Below are 17,096 nucleotides of genomic sequence, written 5' to 3' on the forward strand. Positions count from 1 at the left end.
CTAAGTAAAATAAAGGCAGTGATGGCTATTGGACCGGATCATCACAGATGTAGGATCAGGCAAACATGTCTCCATGGATCTTGGAAATACATTTACCTCCTTCATTTATTTTAGTGAATTTGAACCGAGACACGTATCCACTAGACCACTTCAGCAGCAGATCACGAGCTCTGTGTACTCACTTAAGATTGTATGCCACATGAAATATTTAAGCACAGCTTTTTAGTTTTGAAAGGTGTGCACTTTTTGTACTTTGTTTACAATGTTATGTGAAACGCTCCTCCCGTGGGTTATTGTCTAGGTGTTCACGATTAATTGTCTGAAAGGAAAATGTTTATGTGGGGCTGGCATGAGAATGAGAACAATCCCATAATCTCCCCCCTCCCCACCTTGTTGCTAGTGGAATCCCACAATAATAACGTGAAGTTCCAGCAATGAGTAAAAGAAACACCCAGGACTGGAGTACAGCGTCCCCAGTGAACAATGCAGGAAATAGAAAACATGTACTCTGGGATCCTTCTCCTTCTTGGGGTGCCTTCCTCTCAACTCACGCGCTTTTGGAAACTCTCTAATCTGCCAAATTTTCCACACGCCCATAGGAATCAATGGGCTTTCACCCTCCAAATGCAAAATCGTGTGTTTTCACCATCCCAAGGGCTATGAAAGGTTGAGAGCTATGGCGGTGCGTGGTGGGGAGGTGAGCCTGAGCATGGGCCCCAGGCCAAGTCAAGCAACACAGTATCTCTTCATGCAACCCAAGCCTGGTGATTTGCATGAAAGCAAAAAGCATTTTGGGAACAAAAGACTGCCTAAAAACTTTCATTTGAAACACGTCTGTGATAGTGATTCAGCAAGAAACCCTTTTCATGAGTAATGGCATTTGGGCCCTGGTCACAATACTCGCCCTAAGAAAATAATGTCTATAAATGGCAAGACATACATATACCCAATTGGACAGCTTCTGAGCATGATATGAGGAGTTGTCTGTCTCTGCACCGCGTCTCGTGTGGTGTGTCTTCTGAAGCATGGCCTGTCTGTTTCAGACTCAACTCCTGCAGCCAGTGAGCACAACAGACACCAATGATCATAACTAAGAAATACAAAAGTACATATTTTTAGAAATGTGTAATTTTTAGGAGAGCACGTGGCCCTGAGATGAATTGGTAGATGTGTCCTAATTTATGATTAAATTTGTATGGAATTATTCGAGGAATGTAATCTTTTTTAATGTATTTTAAGGTTGCTTGATATAAACCATCCAGACGTAATAATAAAAGCTATCAGTGGCTTGCTTTGGCCGTCTAGCATGTACTTATTTCGATGTTTTCCCTGCCTTTTGGGGTCCATTCCCCCTTCTACCCCCGCTCAGTATGTGCCAGTGACAGACCTTGTCTGCCTGGGCGTCTCGCCACATCCACCCTCTGCAGACACCAAACAGCCCGCCCCCACCCCAGAGCCCGCGCTTCCGCTTCCGAGTCCCCGCGCCTCTACTTCCGGGTCACGGGAGGCAGCGGCAGCACGGGCCGGAAGCCCTCTCACTCGGCTTTCAGACCGCCGAGGAGCAGCTGGTCCCCCTGAGCAGGTAAACCCCACCTCTGCCCCCCACGCCCCATGCCCCCGCAGGGCTCACGGAAGATCACAACCGCGAGGCTCAGGCCAAAGGAGCCCAATTCATAGACGCGCATAGGCATAGCTCTCAACCATTTGGGTCGCGAAGGCGGGTGAAAACACCCGATTTTAGTTTTGGCGGGTGAGACGCCCATTGAAATGAATGGGCGTGCTGGAGGCTTGGCGGGTGAGTCAGCTGTTTACAAGGCGGGTGACACCCGCCAAAAGCGTGAGAGTTGAGAGCTATGGCATAGGAGGCGCGGAGCTGCCGAAGGGGCGCCTGGAAGACTCACTGAGCCAGAAGCAGGGCTGGGGCTTGCATTGCCCCATTCCCATAGTGAGTAGGGCACTACAAGTCCCAGCATGCACAGTGGCGGAAACTTAAAAAATCAGGACTGCCCCCCAATTATAGATGACATGGCACTTATTAAATGTTAAGTTATGTTGATTTATACCACCCACCGCTACCTCCCACGGGCAGTCTCCAAGCGCTTGTGTGGCTCTGCAAGACAGGAGTGGGTTAGGAAGGATAGGGCCAGAGGATAGGTTCAGAACCAGGAAGAACTGGCCTCTGTGAGTGTTGTTTTGCATGTGCGCTCTTGGGAGTATAGATCAGGGGCAACATGCTTGTCTTGGAAGCAAAACTAAATGGAGTAATACAGGTTTGATCCCCAGGTCCGCGCTTAGAAACCTCTGGGTATGAAGTGCGTTATAAATAACCAATTATTATTACAATGTGGGACTTGGTACGGGAGGCCCTGTGCATTGTAACCATATGGACAAGACTCGTGCCTCGGGTGTGTGCTAGTGTTTGTGCGTCGTGTGATGTTGGGGCGTTTGTGCTTGTGTGCACTGGTTAGATTGTTACCATTAAGGATCCAGAGTCACAGGTGGCTGTTGCTGTATGACTATCTGGTGTCTGTGGCTGACTGAAATGTTCACAATCGGAATTACCCTCTCATACAGGGGAGAGATGTACTGTGCCATCACCATCCACCACAGCGAAGTGTTATTACTTGTCTGCACAGGCATGTTTTGATGCAGCCAGTTAAGCTACCATTTCTTACTGTGATATGGCATTTTGTACTTGGCATCTGTGATAATGCATGCATGGTGTTATTGTGTGCCTATACTGGCATATACTTGGTGCAGCTAGTCCATATAGAATTTCTTACTGTGTGTGACATGTCATTTGTGACTAGGCATTAAGGAAAATGCAATCTTGATGAGTGTTATTGCATTTCTAGAGTAGTCTATGTTGGTGCAGCCAGTTTGAAAATGTTTTCATATTGTAGCTTGGAATTTTTAATGGCAAACCCAAGAGGAGTATCTCCTTACGTCGGGATACTGACATGTATTGGCAAAGCCAGCTTGAATAGCCTTTCTTATAATATCATTACTGCCATTACATGAGTATGTTCTTATATGGAAAAACTGGCATACAGGCAGGATTGAAATGCATGGGTACAGTCAGCATGAACATGTTTTTTATACTGTTGTATATTGAGGGAGAAAGGCATAATGAAAATGCACACATATTGGCTTTTTACCCTACAAAACCGATTGTAAACTGAGGATTTTACCCCATTTTCTCAGAAAGTGTGCTGTATAATACACCATATTAACCCATTAGTGCTAAAAATACCAAAACCCCATTGGTTGGTTTGGGCTCCCCAACCAACCTCGGTTGCCTATTGGTTGGTTTGGGCTCGCATATTTGCAGGAAATGGTTGCACCCACCCCAATTTAAAAAAAACTCGCCATCCACTACTGCTTCGATTACTTACAGTAATCTTCATTACTCCCAGTCCCACTCTTCCTCGTCCCCGTACTCATCAATGATGCGACCCACCTCCCACAGGAACCCCTTTTCTATCTTTATGTTACTTTAGAGTCTTCTCATAACCGCCAGCCGCACCCGAGCCACCAAAGTAAGTAGAAACTGCCTGAGAAGGCCCATTAGACTAGAACTAGGAGTAATGAAGATTTCCGGTAAGTAATCCAAGCATTACCTCCATGTCCCTCTTCCTCATCCAGTACTAATCATTGAAGCATGCCAACTGAAGAGAAAATGGGGCGAAAATAAACCACACCAGATCAGATGGGGATATTGAACCCGATCAATTTTATTGAAGTACACAGTCCAAGACAGCAGCAGCAACAAGCATATCACAGAAGAGCCACACCCAAGAACCCAGTCTCGAAGGCCTCCCTACGATGGAGGTTCAGGCGGTAGTGGAGAACAAACGTGTTGGGGTCAACCCAAGTGGCAGCCCGGCAAATGTCTTGCAGAGCAACACCACACGCCTCCGCCCAAGAAGAAGCTATGCCCCCGGGTAGACCTGCCCTACACCCCAGCCGGGAGGAGGAAACCCACAGAGGAATAAACCAAGAAGATGGCGTCCCTCAGCCACCTATTGTTTGTATGCACCTGCCCCCTTCCCAACATTCCCCCCCTTGTGTTACTTCTACACTAACAAACTCTGTAATACGTCTACGCTCTCTCCTCTCTGCTTCCACATATGGCTGAGTTCCCTTTATTGTCACTCGGGCCCTACACACTGACTGCAAACACTCCCCCCTACGCGTGTACTCTTCAGGTGAATAAATTATATAGATGCATCCCCCGCCAGGTTCACCCAAACCTCTGTGTAATGTTCTAGGTCAGGGGGTGGAGAAATTATAGTGTGGTATAGATGGCCAACTTCATCTCCTAACGGGATGGGCAGCATTCTTTTTGGGGTATCAGTTTGTACTTCAATATTTTTTGTCTTGCGAGGTGCTTTTGGAACCCTGATCGATACCCCCATTCTTGCGCTATTAGGTGCCACATTGACACAACACCGAACATCTTCATGATCGCTCCGAGCAACGACTGGGCCCAACTGAATGCCAAAGTAAACCAATCACTGTCCTGTACTCCTCCCTCCTTCTTCATGTGAACACCCAGACCATGGACAGCTGCAATAAGGATAATGATGCGTTCTCCGCATTCTCTGCAGCAGCAATCGCCAATTATTTTGCAAATGCCTTTGACCATTTTCTGACCCCTTCCATTGCTGTTAACCTGTCCAACACATTGGTTTTGCATTGTCATAAGTCTGAATGCACGCAGCCTTGATCACATTGAAACCGTTCTCTGTATTGTTTATGAGCTGGACCGCCCCCCATCACACGATCTGCAACCATTTGGCGTTTCCCGCGGCTTGCACTCCTGACAAAAGTAAAGATGCAAAAAAGGATTCTGCTGAGCTGAAGGGCCTGTATTCATCTGGTATTTCAACAAGCAATGCAGAAGAGTCTTTAGATATGTAATTCGTTCTTTTTGTCCTCTTTAGTTGTAATTGTCCTTTTCCTGGCTGAATGTGGGCTCTTGTGTGAGCAATAGGCCCTTATCTTCATTTTCGAATGTGGGGAGACTAGTTGGCCCCTCGGCGCGCAATGCTCCCCATTCAGGTGTTCTTCTGGGATTACTAATAGTGCTGAGTGTAATGTGGCCAGCGAACAAAAGCCCCTCCATGATGGTGGGAGGGGCAAGTAAGCTTGTTGGTTATAGATCCAGTAGTAATCCATCATTGCTGCTGTTCTCTTCATGTCTGTGATCAGGAGAGTCTTATTGCAACGTTCCATCGAGCCGACAAACACTGTACCCTTGCTGCTGAAACAGTCTATATTCTTTTTTTTCTTGTGTACTCGCACCGGCTTTTCCATTGTTGCAATCCACGTTGGCTGTGTGATCTGCTCTGTCCAGATTTGTGCACAGAAATTGCCCACTCGTGCTATCCTTTCCTTGCTGTATATTACCAGACTGTCTGCCAAGCAAGGTAGTGTGGTGTCCTGCCAGTTGTTATTGACATATTTATGTCCTTTCACCGTCGGCTAGGGACGCTCCACACCCAATGTTATTTGAATTGCTGCTGCACTGTACAAGATCTGGACCCACCATTTCCAGTTGCACACTATGTGCCTGCAATGTTCCTTTTATTCGGCATAGATGAACTAGGCATTGTACCTCTATAATTGGGACTGCTTGTGGTACTAACACAGTTGGAATCCTGACGCGTGCAGAATAACACACATACCCGCTCCCATTCAGTGTTTCTTCCCACACCACTCATGTCAGAATAATGCTTCCCTATGTGCGTCAGAAGCTCTTCTTACAGGGGATATGGGGGTGTGTATAGGCCGACCAGGGACCACTTTGTGAGGCGACAGATGGTGGGCTGTGTAGGGCAAACAGTGCACCCAGTTCTTCAACGTGGTACACAGTTTGGACATTGATCCTCTCCAATACGCCGTTGGCCTGTGGGTGGTAAATTGAACACATCTGCTGCTTAATGCCAAGTAGTGTTGTGACGTGCTGAAATAGTGCATTGAACAAATGTGTGCCGTTGTCTGACCTTAAAACCTTGCACACACCTCACAGAGGGAAAACCTCACGTACCTAAAATCTAGTAGCACATTTGGCATCTGGATGTGTGAATGGCCCTGCCTCTACCCACCATGAGAGGGGACAAACCACTACTATGAGGTACCGGGAGCCATTACAACCCATATCGGCATAGTCTTATGTGTAATGTATGGAACGGGCCAGTAGGGCGGGGCAAGATGCAGCATAACATCCGTAGTATCATCCCTGTATTGAAAGTTTGACATGTGGTGCAATGTACAACCATTTCTGTGATACTCTCCTGAATATTTGGTATAAACCAATCCTCCTGTATATCTGCTGCTTCCAACTGTGAGATGGGTAGTGTAACTGTTCAAATGCTACTGCTAGCAGCTCCTGGGTCATTACTTTCTTCCCAGAGCTCTCTTGTCTCCATAACAAATCTGTTGGTGATTGCTTGCAACCTCTACACAGCCATAATTCTTTCTCCCTCCCTGATGCCCTTCCTTGTAACTAAATAATCTGGGAGATGGGCAATCCTGTACAAGGTTTCAGATGTTTGCTTACTGTTGGGGTGGTCACAATGTATTCAGCGGACATTTCATTTGGCAGATAAGCCGCCATTTTGGTTGCTGCATGGTCCGCTGTGTTCCCCATTGATATTTCGTCTCTCCGTAAGTATGGGCGGCGCACTTGACGACTGCTACAAAATGGGATAATGCTTCTATCAGTATTCCTAGCAATGCCGCATGCTGCACCAGGGATCCATCCGCCCTCCAAACTCACCCCCCCTCCTCTTCCAGCAGGATAGACCGGCATGTACCGTTGTGACGTACGCTGAATCTGAATGTATTGTGACATGGCAACCTTGGGCTGCTCTCAGAGCTTCAATAAGCTCTCTAAATTCTGCCGCCTGTGCAGAATAACGCATGGGCAATCTTTTCATGACCACCGCCTTCTACTCCTCTTCCTTAAGTCGTACCACGGCTACCCCCATATGTCTTTGCCCATTTTCCTGGTGAATTGCGGGCAACCCATCAACAAAAAGTATCTCACCCTCTGATAACGGGCAGTCCCTTGCTTTGGGAATGTCGTCCTCCTCCCACTCATTTGTGGCACAGTCATGCACCTTTAAGTCCTCCGTAGTAGGCATGTCTGTTAGGAAGGTAGCAGGGTTCACTGTTTTGCATAGAACCTCATGAATATGGGGTTTAGAAATGATAATTTCATATGCAGAAAATCTTTGTTTAGTCAGAGTAGATTTTGACCTCTCTGGAATGGCGAAGAGTGTTCCGCATACAACGTAACTGAGCACCCCATTACAATCTTGGAACTTCTCTCTATTGCAAAAGCAGAAGCTGCTAAAGCTTGTCCGCACACAAACTGCCCTTGCATAACTGCATCCAGAGTGCTGCTATAATAGGCCATGACATATGACCAATCGTGCTCTTCTGTGTCAGTACTGCTGTCATGAGCTGGCCACCTGAATGTGAGAATAAGTAACATTCCTGCGTGTAGTCTGGGGGTGGGGGGGTGCCAGTACGGGTGGCGAACAAATGACTTCTTTTAAATCATCAATCTGTTTGATCATGTCTGTCGTCCACTGTACCTGTGGTTATTCTTACCCATCTGGAACCAATGCACATACCGTGTTCTCCCCACCCCTTATGTATCTGGGGCATCTTTACCCCATTGCCCCAATTTCCATACCTTCTTCACACTTTTTCTTACTAACGCCATCCGGCCCGTCCTACTCCTCAACCAGCCCCTCCACCACTTGCCTGCTACTTGAGGGAGGAGGGTACTCTCAGCCGCCTAATCACCCCTTCTGCCTTCTTCACCATGTTCCTCAGCGAACAAGTCACTATCATCCTCCCTCTCAATATTTCCTACTACTGTATCTTGTCCGAAGAGTGTTCACTTACTCCCGCCTCCTTCCTTTTTGACACATACACTTCTTATTCCTCCCATATCCGTTCTGTGCAAAAAATCTCCCGATCTCCATTCTCCTGATCCATCTTCCGATGCCCCTACATCCTCCACCTCTCTTGAGGATACTTATATCCTGTTCAGTTCTGCCACAACTCTGACAACTTGTCATTGAACTCTCTTGACCTGACACCCTCAGATGCCGATACTTCGTGCGGGTTTGCATATGGGGGTGGGGGAGCAGTAGCCTGCAGTGTTGCTGGTGTTAAAGGGATCCCTTTCACCGCTGAGGGGGGTCCCTATCACAGCCGGTACATACATTGGATTTGTGTACCCTTCTGTTGGGACAAGTTGTCTTCCTAAATATCTTCCTTCCCGAGCCCTTCGCTCATCCGTCTCCAACTCCCTTAGGGTCAGCCGCTTCTCGAAGCAACGAGCTGGGGGTAGATCTCTCTCCGCGGCAGGGGCCTCCCTCTGGAACAGCCTTCCTGCCCCCCTGAAACTTGAGGAGAACCATCTCCGGTTCCGGAAGCACCTCAAAACCTTCCTCTTTGCTTCTGCTTTCTCTCTCCCTCTCCCCTGCTAATTCTTCGCTGAAACTGCACTGAATCTGCAACTGGGCCACTCTCGCTGACCTCGGTCCTGGGCCCAGCCACTCTCCACTTGCACTGCCTCCCTGGCAACCCCTGCACAGCGGGACTGTCTCTGTATCCCTACAGCCCCCCCTTCCCAGCACTTGTTCTGCACTTACCTTGCACTTGCCACCAGCTGGCCCTTTTATTTATTTATTCTACTTACCTTGTACTGCACTTCCCCCCTCCCCTTCCCCATGCACCTCTCCCCTCCCCCTGCACTTGCGCGATCTGAATGACACCTGGCCTAGTAGGATCGTTGTTTGTCTTCCCCTTGTTCCCCCCTCCCTGCCTCGTCGCGCCTTGAAACACCTGTGTATAGGCGCGTTACAAATGCCTTATATCATATCATAAGGGATATAAACCCCATGCTCCGCTGGTGCCCCACCCTCTCTTTCCCCCTTCCTGCACTTTCCATCTCTTTCTTTGGGCCCATCTTCCATCCCGTTGATTATCTGTGTCCTTGAACATATGCCAGAGATCCAAAATGTCTTTTCTCTTCTGTAGCTGTTTCCCCTTATACTTGGCTACTAAAATGTGGACATACGTTCCAGGATGCTCTTATTGTGGGAGCCCTGCTCTGGCCACAGGCAGGGCAATCCCCCTCCCACCTCCTCCTGTTTCCACGATCCACTGCTTATGCTATTTCTCCACTCTGTCACGATAAAGTGGCAGGGCTTATACATACTCTAATAGTGCTCTCCCTCCCATGTTAGTGCTGTCTGTTATCTTACTAATCCTGCAAAGCCCCACTAACGTGCCGCGCACGCTGCTTGTCACAAAAAGGAAAATCAACCTCCACCCTTTTCTGTTCCACTCCCCCAAGCCGCGTCTACAAACAAAACAGAGCGGCAGTTTTTGACATGTTGTGAAGTTATTGGGTCTTTCTGACAATATACCCCTCAAGAGTACGAAAGGCCAGATTGAGGTGAGTCGAAATTGAGTTACGCCCTGGTACACCGCTGACTGCGAAGAAAATAACAAAAGTTAGCCAAGAACACACACCAGAGTATACCAAAATAATAACAGTAGTAATACTCACTAAAAAAGATTTAGAATGTCTGCCAAGGATATTGTCAAGGTATATGGAAGGTGTAACCCTGGAAATATAACCAGAATTGTAAGCTAACGATTCACTATAAGACAATAGAAATACACTAGAGTACCAAGTTTAACAGAGTTATTTCCTGGAGCATGTTCAGGTGTCCTTATTCTGTACCGTGGAGGTGAATCCAAATAGCAAAGTCCTGTAACGGACTATTCCCGACAGAACGAGGAGGCCTTTAAGAGTCCTGAATTCCACCTAACACCGACGAAACGAGGACGACTGTGACCAAGTCCTTAATCCAAGCAGGATTCAAAGAAGTCCGTGAAAAGTTCTGAGATACAAGGTGACAGTTCGAGGATATGACGAAGGCAATCCGATGGGGGAAATCCGAGGTCGTAAGCCGAAAGCAATAATGTCAAAACAGCATGCGAAGAAGTCAGTTGAACGTTCCGTGACGAAGTTTGTCGCTGTAGATGAGCCGAGGATACAGAAGAGAGCAGTCCAGATGCAAAAACAGGGTCGAGGTAAACAAGAGCAAAACTAGTAGCAATGAAAACGAGATTTAGAAGCAGCGTTCGGAATCCTGGGTGGAGTCTTAAAGGCATCAGCTGAGCACTAACCAATGGGAATTTATGGATAGGCTGCCAGCGTTTCCAAGACAACCCCCCAGCGTTCCCGGAACGAAACGCGGCGCCTAGGGGTTTTAACTTTGCGATACAAATTCCCACGCTGTGTGCTTGGAGCTTTATATGATTTACACACAGGATTGGAGGGATTGAGCGAGTACCTGACTTGCAAAGGTGAGCTGTGTGCACGAGAGCGTGAGTGTGGTGCTTTCCTGGCACACGCCCACACACTTCTTCACACAACCATTCAATAACACACCACGCGGCGACACACACAATGCCCCTCCTAGCACCTGCTCTTCATCCAATGAAATAAGAATCCAATAAACTGAAATAACAAACTAAAATAACCACTACTTATTCCAGGCCTAGTATGAGACCACTAGTTTTATTTCTATTGTAAGAACACACTGGTCAGGTTCTGGTTTTATATAAAAGTAGTCTTTATTGACTAAAGAAAATTACTGAGAAAAAAAAAATATCAGGATAACTCTCCTTAAGGCAGCCAAATAAAGCTTTGGTCTAGGGCTCCTCTGTGGGTAAGGACAGAACCTGGTTTTAGTCCTCCTTAGCCCAACGCAGTTCTGAAGCGCCTTCTTCGCCCTTGTCTCTGTTCTGAAACAGAAGGGAGAAACACACATTAGTCCTTCCTTGCTGTCTGGTTTATATAGGGGCTGTAGACTCCTAAACCAATCGGGATCCTTCATACTGTGGAGCTTAGATAAGCCCCCTGGCCCCGCCCCCTTCTTCCCAGAATAAAGGGTGCCATAATGGAGAAGGCACTGCGGCCATGTGCAAACTGCTATTGAAGGTTTTATGCACTGGAGTTTGAGGAGAGAAAACCCAGCGTTCTTGATGTATACTTTGTTGTTTGAACACAGTCTCTGTTCTGATGTGTCGCAGCCCCATCCCCCTTTAATCTGGGCCCCCCGCATACAGGCCTTCCCTGCTTTCCACTGTCTCGGTTTGGTTGGGGAGACACGTGTGTCCAACCCCGGCGTTCTCTCCTGAACCCAATGCCCCCAGGCTTCCTCTTTTCATGCAGTCAGCTGCTGCAAACCCGTCAGCCGCCGCAAGGACACCCAAGTCCCCGATCGTCTGCCTCTCTGCAGTCACCCCGTCGGCCACGGCTCGCTGCCACAAGATACACGGCACTCTCTGTTTACCGCGCCGTTGCTTGCTGGGTGGTCTGGCCCGAGAGCGTCATTTCCCCATCATGCATCATCTGCAGCGTTCTCGACCTCCCGCCTGGTTTCAGTGTTGGAACCGCCATCCTTGGGCACGAGTTCAATCGGGAGTCCTTCAGGCTGAAGAAGGGGCTCACATCTATATTCCTCCTTTAAATAATATACTTTATTGTAGTACCACCTTCCTTTCCCTTCCGATGAGGAGCTCCCTCCCATACCTTTGCCTTACCTTTGCCTTACCTTTGTCTTACCTTATAATGCCTTACTGAAATAATCGCTTCACAGTGCCAACACCAACAAGAAATAACACAAACCTCACCCACGTCACATCAACAACCTTGCTCTCCACATGCTCACACCTTTCACACTTCCCCACGCATCTGTTCCCTACTTGTCTGCTCATATGTGTGTGCTCACCCAAACTCCTGTCACAGAGTTCCAACACCGGCCTGCACTCTCCTCAGAGCTGCACCCTGCTTCAAAGATCAGAGAGGACTTTTCTCAAAATGGCTCCTGCTAAACCACTCGGAACATGTGTTTTTTCAGGCCTGTTTGCTGTAAGTGGGCGCTGCTCCTTCTAGAGAAGCGGCCTGGAAGCCTCCACAAATACAGAGGGGAGCTGGGATCACCATAGGGTCACCAATTGAAAGCAAGCCCCATGAACGCTCAAACCAGAGGTAATAAAACTGCTAGGGTAGAAAGGCCCAAGTCGATCTCGTAAGGATAAGCAGTTTCAATCGCGCACGCAGATGCGAGCAACAGCCAAGAACTCTGCTCCTAAGAACGTTCTGCTGAAAAGTACTAGAAGCAGAACCTTATAAAGGAAAACATAGTCGTAGATGACGCAATACATCCAGTAAAAACCTGCACGGCTTGTTTGTGTGCAACAATACATGATCCGCCTGCTCCATAAGAGATGCCAGGTCATTGGTTCCAGTCCAGTCGTCCGTCTTCCATCACGTGGGTCCTGCAGTGATCATCATCTTCTCATGTCGAAGATCAAAGAACAAAACAATAATTTTTCTTTGGGTCATCAATTCGGCAAGATTAACATTTCTCCTCAGCTAGATTTCTTTTGTTTGTGCACTTCTGCAGACAACGTTTCCAGTGCTTGTGATAAAACTTTACATGGCACCTGGTTGTAAAGACTGGAGGGGGGTGCCTGTACTCCTGCTCTCTATATGGAAGACGAGAGGCACAGAGGACCCCAGCCAAGATTCTCTATTATTGGTAACGTAGTCAAGCAATCAAGGCCTAGCTTCTCAGGAGGTGATGCAGGCTGGTTCTTAAGTACAGTGTAGTCCCCAAGCACCCACAAATGAAGGTCCACACACTGTATTAGTTAAAGCACAGTCTTTATATAGTTAAGGTTCAAGGTTATATACACAATCACAATAACTCACTTTATGCTCAGTTAATCTACAATGGCAAATATATACAGTTCTACGTGGTACCACAATTATCAGATTTCATTAAAGTTCATCAACTGTACTCTGTTCAAATGTCACACAAATCAATTAATAACGGTAACCAGCAATAGACATAGGAGGAAAGCAGTTGGTTAGAACAATTGGCACAATACTGGCCCATACCGCTAGACACAGTTCTGTGTGGAGATCCCCCACCTGGGCAACTAACTACCGGTTTCGGGCAGGGCTGCCTCAGCCATTCTAGTCAAACAGCAGAGACTAGACATCCACAACACAGAATACATATTCGTCACATACTCCGTTCACCCAGGTCCCACCAACAGGCATGCCCACAACATACGGTCGTTGGGAAGGCTCCAGCCAGTCTGGTCGGCACTTCCCCACACTACCATATATGGAACTTCACCCAACAGCCGGTCAGGGGGAAGGGACAGAGTTGGGGCTTCCCGGGACTTCGGGAAATGCAAGGTAACAGGCGATGGAAATGCAAGGTAATAGGTGATGGAAGGCGAGAGGCCACTGGGGCAATCTTGTTTCTATCAGGAATCTACCGATTCCAATGACAGGGCCTCGGCATCCCAAAATGGAGGACACACAGGGCCCCTGTCAATTCAGCACCGAGCTGCCACCAGCCCATACCCTGCTCTGTGGGCCACACACAGGTGCCCAGACACTAGTGGCACAGGGTTGTACCCCACCCATGGGTGCCATAAGGGTATCCCATGGGTCTGTACACCAAACCAAAAACAGGAACAACTGCACTGCCAGGAGTTCCACGTGGACTCGTGGGCTGAAAGCAATACAGAACACAAATGAAAAAGGACTACAGGACAAGGAAAGGCAGGCCCTGTCCCTCTAATGCATTTCCAGCATCACACTGGTGAAAAATGGTTTGGATATGTAACAAAGTTATATGTCCATTTGTCAATACTATTTTATAAAGATTTCCACCTAGAATTATTATTCATAATTAGTATTATCTATTTCTTGTCTGCCAAGGAGTTTTGAACTTTTGTGTGTTAACCTAGGGAAGGGATCCATTCCCCCAGGTAGGAGCCAATACTTGGGAACACACTTCTGCTCTCAGTCCAGAAGAAGGGAGTCCTTCTGGACCAAGAAGACCTACTTCATCTATAAATCCAGAAAAAGGTCTGGGAGCCCCTCTACCAAGAACGAACACAGCCAAATACCCTGTTCTATGGGAAGATGCCTACTTGAGAGGGTCTACAACCACGTTTTAGCTCACTGTACTTTTCACAGAGGAGAAATATCAATTTGCATATCAGTCTTTATCCCACCCACAAGGGCAGCCCAGCACCGAAATGCTAGGCAATTCTCCTCTGAACAAGAGTGCCAGCAGCAACCCCAGATACATGCTTTGGTCTCATCAGTGAGGTGGAGCTGTGCCTCTCTAAGGACCGTGAGCAAGAGGTCCACGTCTGCATTCCCCTGGTAATTTAGGGTGAAACCCAAAGTTTGTAAAAATGCACAAAAGTACACTATACACGAAAAAATATAATTGAAAGTTTTCTTTCTCGTGACCATCAAAATCTCACCCCTCAAACAGGACATAATTTCATAGTCGGCACACAATGCATCATTTTAATTGGTTGGTACTCTTCACGGTGCAATTGATAAAAAAGCTCAACCCTAATTGGTCAGCAACACCCGAGACCGCTCGGGCTGTAGCATCCCACCAAGAAGAATACATCATATAGTGAGTGGAAATCGGCGAGGACAAAACTTAGTTGCAAGCCATGGAACACCTCAATCTCTTCCCCATAATTCGCCCTCTTCGCTTCCCACCCCATGCATCTGCTCACTCTGCAACTCCCATCGCGATACATGTTGCCAACTCTAGAAGCAACCTCCTAGTTATCTTCTCTCAATGAACATGCTACATGAAACAAAACGTGTCTGAGGCCCTGCTCCTCTAAGTTAATTTATTCTATTTTTTCGTTTTACCAACGTAATTTATCACTGCGACAAGTGGCCTACTTTCAGCGGGGGGGCTAAGCTCGCAACCTAGTTCTTCATTTTGTCAATGCTGCTGTCGTCCAGGGCCTTCTCGCGTATCTCACTCAGTCCTTCACAATCATTGTGTATTCATTATGTCATCTGGGAAGAATCTGTGATCACTGCGCCGCCCGTAACTGCGCTGATGAAAATGTCGACACAAATTACGATGGGGCGCAGTGATCAAATAGATCACTTTACCCACCTCCCCCAACCCGCATACCCCTACCCAACCCCCCCCACCTCACTTGCCTTCACAGCGGCACACTTCTATGTGCACTGCCAACTCACTGCTATCCCTGCGGCGTCGGTTCCTCCCACTTGCGTGTGTCGGAGCTGACGCCGCAGGGGGCTTTAAGGGTGCTTACCACAACCCCTGACACCCGTTACTGGACCCAAGGAGAGCGGGAGACACCCCTGCAAACCCCGCTCTGCTTGGGGGCAGTAATGGGAGTCAGTAATTCATACGCCCCCAAAGTCGCAGTGACTGCGGTGGCGCACAAATAAGGGCGACATAATGGTACATTTCCATCTGGGAAGGCACCTGCTGTCTCGAGTCCCATTTCAAGCACTTCCTCTCTCGCAACAATAAGCTGAACACTATTGTGCTTACCTTTCCATCCCACCAACACCTGAAATAAAATTAAATTAAATTACCATAGCTCATAGATGCAGCCTGCAAACTAAAATGGCAAAATCTTAACAATGACCCGTTCTAACCTGGCAGACATCTTGCTCATTACAACTATACTTAATAAAGCTCTATCTTCATATCTAAATATATCCAAGTTACATAACCATATCAAATAATTATATAGGTGTGGTGAAAAGAATAAAAAGAAATACTTTGCTACACATGTTTTACTATGGAATGTCCTAGGAGTGGGGCAAAACTACATCTATACTAAATACAATGTCGCACCACAAGGAGCATGTGACCGCCACGTTAATACCAGGGGTCTAATACCTTGCTGAAAGAGGTATCTGAACGTATACTTGCGCCCACATTTGGGACGTTGAACTTGCATATTTTTATACCGTGAACTGTATACCAAAGACCAGAGAGTCCAAGGGGAGAGCCCTAAGTATTGGATAATGCTACCTTGGGAAAAGAGAAGAACAACGAAGTAAAACAATCAAGAGAAGGAAACCGAATTGTCATAAGAGTGTGAGGACTTGGAAGTTTAAATAACTCTGTAACTGAACTGTAAAAATAGTCACCAGGAACTACTTATAGTTACTGAACTGAGCTTTGTGAAAGACAAGCCTTCGGGAGAAGGGAGTCATTCTCCTATCCTTACTGTTTTATAATGGTGGTAGTGTCAGAACAGGTGGACAGATTCTGTTAAGACTGACGACTGACGATCACCTTAGCTATTCTTGTTAGGTATGAAAAACCCATAGTGTAGGGAAAGATGGGTATGTATTTTTTTGTTTAATAAAACTTTCAGTGAGATGGATAATCGGTCTGTGTCCTCCTTCTGAACTGCCACACCAGTCAACTTGTCTAGCAGTAAACAGTAGACTGCGATTTGAGTTTCATCAGCAACCATTTATCCTCCATCTACTCTACAGCCCAACGTCTACAGCCTCTGCTACTCCATGTATCCCCCCCCCCTTCATCAGTACCCTATCTCTGGCTTCCTATGAGCACTGTGCAGATCTCTATTCCTGGCCCCTTTCCCATGAGCAAGCTTGAAGAATACACTGCTGCCCTGCTTCTGCCTATAACACTACTTGTATCTCTATCTGAGTTCAGCACTGCCCAATTGTTTCTGAAGAATGTTCTCAACATTCGACGCATGAGTACTGTATTCTGTAATGAAATGGATGGGTTCTCGCTTCCATAGGCGGCTTCTTCGCATGATTCAATAACTGGTTACATTCTAAAGACTGAGCTTTCTCAAATGCCTTTGTGATGGTATTCATTGGGTAACCCCTAGTTCTGAAACAGCTACTCAATATTCTTGATAAAAATCTCAATCCCTTGTACAGCTGTGTTTGGCCTTAATGAATTCGCCAAATAGTACGCTTCTAATTAGTGGTCGGGATTGAAACCTTTACCATGGAGTTTGCTATTGACCGCAGTAGGTTTGTGGTACATTTGACTAATTAACTCTGCAGCCACTATTTCAAAGCACACATCTAGGAATTCAACTTTTATAGTGTCACTATTTAATGTTAGATTTATGTTCAAGACATTACTAGTCATTACAATTTAGTAATGTCA

At 47.0% G+C, this 17,096-nt stretch overlaps 1 protein-coding gene across 1 annotated transcript in view; it reads left to right on the forward strand.

Annotated features, from left to right (window-relative positions):
• The first annotated feature begins 1,507 nt into the window (after window positions 1–1,507).
• Window positions 1,508–17,096, forward strand: part of LOC138517019 (zinc finger protein ZFP2-like) — a 45,958-nt gene continuing 30,369 nt past the window's right edge. Inside the window, exon 1 of the mRNA XM_069632526.1 lies at window positions 1,508–1,582. The gene's annotated coding sequence lies outside the window, so the exon portion shown is untranslated. The remainder of the gene's footprint in view (window positions 1,583–17,096) is intronic.

Source organism: Ambystoma mexicanum, chromosome 6q (assembly GCF_040938575.1).
Source record: "Ambystoma mexicanum isolate Mex_15411 chromosome 6q, UKY_AmexF1_1, whole genome shotgun sequence".
NCBI lineage: Eukaryota > Metazoa > Chordata > Amphibia > Caudata > Ambystomatidae > Ambystoma > Ambystoma mexicanum.